Here is a 6,000-nt window from a genome sequence, read left to right as displayed (position 1 = left end):
CTGCTTTGGGGATGCAGACAGCACGTGGTGAGACCCACCAGGAGCAGCAGGTCACGGCTGCAGCTGGTTAAGGTCTTGCCGTGCAAGATCCTCCACCCAAGAGCGAAGCCCCACCTGCCAGCGGCAGATCTGGGGGTGGGCAGCAGCGCGAGCGGACTGGACGTGCTGCAGCCGGCGAGTCCGGTCCTCGGGGCGGCGAAGCCAGATGCCATCACAGGAGCCAAATGGCCTCCACGGTCCCCAGCCGTGAGACACGAAAGTGCCCCGAACGGCAGGGGAGGAGGTGGCTGGTGGGATGCGGTGAGCGGGGCCCTCCGGGCTGGCTCCCGGAGGAAGAGGCCCTCGACCTCTGCCAGCGGGAGGCCGCGGCGCTGCGAGGTGACCCGGGCCCACGCACCACCGGCACGGCGGTAGGGGGTCGGCGGGGACGGGAAGAGGCCTGCGGAAAGACAAAGCCCGGAGAGCTGAGCCCGGCGCCCGGGGGATAGCGGCCGGCGGAGGGCGGAGGGCGGGCGGCGGGCGGCACCGGCGGGGCGGCGCTGACAGGGCTGCGCGCGGGCGCGGCGGGCGGCTCCCGGGAGGCGCGGGCGGCACCGCCCCGCCCCGCCCGCCGGCTCGCGCTGCCCTCGAGCGCCCCCGCGCGCAGCCGCCGGGCGCCCGCCCGCGGGGAGGGCGGCGGGCAGGTGCGCGGCGGCTGCGGCGTGAGGCAGCGCTGGGGCCGCGTCTGCCCGCCACCGCCGCCCCTCCTCGCCGGCTGCCGCCGCCCTCCCGGCGTGAGCACCGGCTCCCTCCTGCCGCTGCGGCTCGCTTCCTCCTCCTCCGTTCCGTCCTCCCAGCGGCTCGGGAAGGCAAAGCCCCCGGGGGTGCCCGTCGGTGGGTGCCTGCCCCCAGCCCCTGCGCTCGCCTCCCCACCGCGGCAGCCGCCGGCGCAGCCCCGCTTAGCCCGGCCACCATGGCGCGCGGGAGGTAAGCGAGCTCCCTTCACCTCTGCTTCGCGGCGGGGCCGCCGCCGGCTCTCGCCCTCCCGCCGGCGCCGCACCTGCCGGGGCGGGCGCGGGTCCGCCTCCCGCCGCCGGCCGGCCGCGAGCGGCTGCGGGGAGGGGGCGGCAGGCGGGTTTATTCCCGTGCCGGAGGAAAAGTTGCGCTCGGCGGAGGCGAAGCGGCTCCGCATTGTTGTGCCGGGGCGCGGGTGTTTCCCTGCGGGCGGCGGCGTGGCGGGTGTACTTCCGGGTTCGCACCTTTTTTTCCTTCGCCGCCGCTCTGCGCCCCCTCCGCCGCCGGCTGCCGCTGCCCTCGGAGCGGAGCCGGAGCCGCCGCCGGCTCGGCCGTCAGCACCTGAGCCGCGGCTCCCCGCCCCCGGGACGGGGGGAAGGGGGCGCCGGGCCGCTCCGCACGTCAAACACGGAGGACAACAGCAGTCGTGGTAGAGGAAGGGTGCAGGGACGGAGCCTTCCCCCGCCGCCGAGCGGGGCGCGGGGCGCAGCGCCCCGCCGGCAGCCGCCAGCGCCGCGGCGGCGGCCGGGGCCGAGGTAACGGCCGGGCAGCGGCCGCGGGGACGGTGCGGCAGCCCGACGCCAGGGGGCGGCCCGCGCCCCGCCGCCGACATCGCCGCCGGATGGCGGTGACCGCCCGGCGAGCCGCCGCGGCCGGGGGAGCGGGCGGGGACCGGCGCGGAGCGCCCGCGGCCCGTCGGCCGGGGCGGAAGGGAAGGCCGGGGAGGAAGGCGGGCGGACGGACGGCGGCACGGGACCCGCCGGGCGGCGCGTCCGCCGTGAGGCGGCCGGGGAGCGGAGGATGGGGCGGCGGCGGCGCGCCCCGAAGGGCGCGGGGTTTGGCCGCCGTGTGGTAACTACCGCCGGGGCGGGCGGGGGCGAGGGGCCGGGGCGGGCGCCGCTGCCGGGTGTCAGGCGCAGCGCCGTGTGCGCGGTGCGGGGGGTTTAAACGTGAGTGGTGGCGGGGCCGCCATTTTGAATGGTTCCCTGCCGCGCCGCAGGGAGCGCGGGGTCGCAGCCGGCCGCTGCCCGCCCTCGGCGGCGGCCGCCCCGCGGGGCTGCGGGGAGAGGTGCGGGACGGTGCGGGGCGGCGGGCGGCGGGCGGGCGGGCTTTCCGGGTAACGGTCACATGTCGCCTCACGGCTGGCGCTGCGGCGCAGTCGCCGGTGCCGACGGGACGCAGTGCGAGGGAGAACAAATAAAGTGCAGAAGTGCCTCCGAAAGCGCCTGGTTTCTCCTTGTCTGGTTTGACGCCCGGGGGGAGAGGCGGCGGAGCGGGCTGCCGCCGCGGGGGGAGGTGGAAGGGCAGGCGCCCGGGCTGCCGTGGCCGGACCTCGGTGGGCGCTTGGGGCTGAGCGGCGGCAGCCTCCTTCGGCTGCGGTGGTTAGACCGTAGTAAACCGTACAGTGAAACGGATAAACGGCTAGTAAATTAATTTAAAAACAAGCAAACGTCTCAACAGCACGGCACGTAAATATTTCGTCCCAGCTATATACAAAATACGAAATTGGCACCTCTAAATGAATCTGACAACTCTAGGTTAATTTTAAATCTCTCTTTGCTTTAGCACGAGGGAATTATCCATTTTAATCTGGTAAACATATTACCTAAAGAGATTTGGTTCATTTACTTGCCGCTCTCTTACCAGTTGTTAGCTTGTTAGTGGTTGTGAGTAAATTATGTATGACGTTCTTGCAGTGATGGGACAAAATAGTAGTACACTACCAGTTTGTTTACAGACTTTATGCGTTTTCCTTATATAACCGATCTTGCTGTTGTTTTTAAATAGGCCATACACAGGGCTGGGGTTTTTTCCCCACCTAATAGCCTGATTTGGAATTTCACATCTTGCATGGAAGCACTATTAATAATTGCAAGTACAGAGGAATGTCCTATCACGAACAAGTCATCAGTTACTAAGAAGATAATTATAGTTAAATTTGGTTGTAGTTCATTTCAATATAGTTGTGTATAGTTTTAGTGGTATCTGGGTATTATCTTATGCTAGAATGCAATAGCGCCTGTTTACTCTTAAATTGATCCCTGTATGCTTTGCTTCATAAAACTACAAGTCATTTATTTTTTAAAACACACTAAAACCCCTTAAAACTTCAGAGGAGACACCACTGACAAGCTTGTTTGGAAAACTATTTATAAGATATGCAACTAAGCCATAGTTCTTTAAAGAATGATGTTGGGTTTTTCCCCTTGGTATAGAGTAGTAAGAATCAATATTGAATTAAATTATGGCCTTAATTATTAATACACCAGGAAGCCAAGTTTCCTTTGCTGTAGTGAAACGAATCATGTATGTAATGGCAAAAGTAGCGATTACGGCAGATGCTTGCCCTGCATAGTAGTGACAAAAATGCAGCTGTAGTAAAAACTGTGCCTGCGTGTGTATGACAAAAATAGCTGTCTTCTGCTCTGTTTTTAAAACACATTCTCCAAAGGGCATGTGCCGCCATCTCAGTTTTATCAGAGCTCCTTTGTTTTTAAATCTGAAAATGTATTAGGTGGCACGTGTTAGAAATCTCAGAAGAGGAAAACGGGTGATGAATAAACGAAGAAAGGAGCCCCAAGCCCTCTCCCTCCTAGGCCTGAAGGGCTGCTGCCGGAGCCACTGCTAGGGCGCAGCGGCAGGTCACGGGCAGCGTTTCAGATGGCATCCCCAGGCACAGCGATGCGTTATAAAGCCCCAGCGCTTGAAACATCTGTTCCTCCTCGTTTTCTTTTTTTGTCACTCCGCGGTGGCGTTTTGTCGGATGCGCAGCGAAGCCCCGCGGTACGGGGCGCGCTCGTTGCGGCCGCGGGCGAGGCGCCAAGCGAGGCTGGGAGCGGGGCGCCGGGGCGGGGGGTAGCTCCCGAAGGAACCCTTTTCCCCTCAGCGAGGAGCCCGGGCGCCCTGCCCTGTCGGGCGGGCCGGCGGGTCGTGCTGCGGGGTCGGGAGGGCCCGGCCGGGGAGCGCGGGGAGCGGCCGGGCGCTGCCCCGGGGCGGAGCGGGGCGGGGCGGGGCGGGCGGCCGCCCCTCCTCCGGCCGCCGCGCCGCTGGCCGCGGTGCTGAACGCCGCCAGCCATGTTGGTCCCGGCCGGAGCCCGCCGCCCCCGCGGGGCTGAGGTGGCACCGGCCCGGCCGCCGGCTGGGCTGCCGCCTTCTACTCCTCTCCCGTACGTTTTGGCATCGTTCACAAGGGGTGGCGGTAGGGAAATGCTTTGCCGAGAGCCTTTACGTAATGCGCTGTATCGCTTTGGTGTTGAACGCTGGGGGTGAATCAGTGGCAGAAATACCATAGCGCTTCCTTGTTTAGAAAAGGAGCCCTTCCAGCAATAAAGATTTTTTGTAGGCGACTTGCGATGCACAGCGTTACCTACATAACATGGAAGTGCGGCTGAAGGCAACGACTAGACAGGAACTCGCTATTTGCTATTTTTAACCACAGTTCAGTTTATGAAAGGACATTCTGAAAGCTAGTATCAAAACAGCATGTCATCAGTGAGAACGAAATGTGTGGGAAGGTTCAAGAAAAAAACAGGTATCCATTAGCAGCAATACAAACACAGTCATGAGCTTTTTTCCTTTCTTCCTCTCTTTAAGAATAAAGACAGTTAAATTTCGAAAGCCGTGCAATCTGGAAGATTTTTTTTCTAAAATCACTTTAGTGTGCTTCAGCATCGCTCGTACATTAAAAAAACAAAAAAGCTTTTTTTTCACCACAGAGACAAGTGTTCATTTTCTGTATTGCACACTGGGTGTTTCAAATGCAGTTGCACAATAAAAAGCAAATATGCTACTCTGGTTTGATGTGTAGAGGCTAAAACAAGACAAAAACAACCTGATGTGTTTCGTATAGGAGGATAACAATTTTTAAAATATACAGACTTTTTAACATTCTGCTTCTAAAAATAGGGTGAATTGATATGCAGGGTCTTCAAATTAAAGGTCAGAGGTGACAAACCGGGACAAAGGTCATGCAGCTCATTTTCAAGCAATCAGTTTCTAGTTTTTTCATGGTCGAACAAAAGCTTAATTATACAGAAAAGCGAGGACTGTAATATTTAACTAGTCTATTTTAACAGAGAAATAGAGGTAGTTTTACACAATTCCTTCTCTTCTTGAATGTGACTTTAATATGGAATTTTTTGTGCTACTGTTACTGATGTAAAAATAGGTCTGCCTAAATTTAAACATTTAAATACATTTCTTGATTTAATAATCTACAATCTGTGTTTAATATTTGCACTTGAGAACTCAGAGAAGAGTGTGTAGCCGTTTTCTGCTTTTTCAGCGTTCTTAGCAAAAAAAGAGGTCTATCCTGATGATACATACTGATTTCAATGAAGTTAAATTGCATGTCCATGCATTGTGGCATTCATGCATATACTGACTATTTCTAGCAAAGCACTTTCCTCCCCCAAAATCCTGCTTCCAATCTGCAGCATTCTCTGTGTCACTGTGCAGTAATTACACAGACCTAAAAACTAGTTTAACTAGTATGTGTACGTGATGATAATTTTATTATATGCAGTGTAGTAGTCTTTCACTAATTAAGATTCAGGGTTCTTAACAATTTGAAGGGATTGTTTCAATGTTTGTATTAATAATATCACATTTACACTAAACCATGTTTTCATAAATATTCTGAAGGTATTTAATAAATATCCTAGAGGTAGCATTTGAGATATATATAGACCATGTGCAGTATTGCAACACCTAAGGATAATGCCCACAAATTATACTCTTAAAATTTGTACACTCACTAGTATTTTTGTATTGCATAGTAGGTTTTTGATTTTCTTTCAGACACTGTGTCTCCTGTACCTACTTCAAATACTGATGTGTGCACTGATTTTAAAGATCTTCATCTTTGATTTTAGAGATTGTGAATTTTTAGTTATATATCACTGATGCTCCTGTGTACTTTTTTTCTGCTTTGAATTAATGACCTATCTGCACTAAAGTTTATAAAAAATGACCATTGCATTACTTTCTTTGTTCAGTTGTTTTAAA

Source organism: Nipponia nippon, unplaced genomic scaffold, assembly GCF_047370975.1.
Source record: "Nipponia nippon isolate SJK-2023a ecotype South Korea unplaced genomic scaffold, ASM4737097v1 scaffold_4, whole genome shotgun sequence".
In the NCBI taxonomy this organism is placed as follows: Eukaryota; Metazoa; Chordata; class Aves; order Pelecaniformes; family Threskiornithidae; genus Nipponia; species Nipponia nippon.
This window is presented reverse-complemented; position numbering follows the sequence as displayed.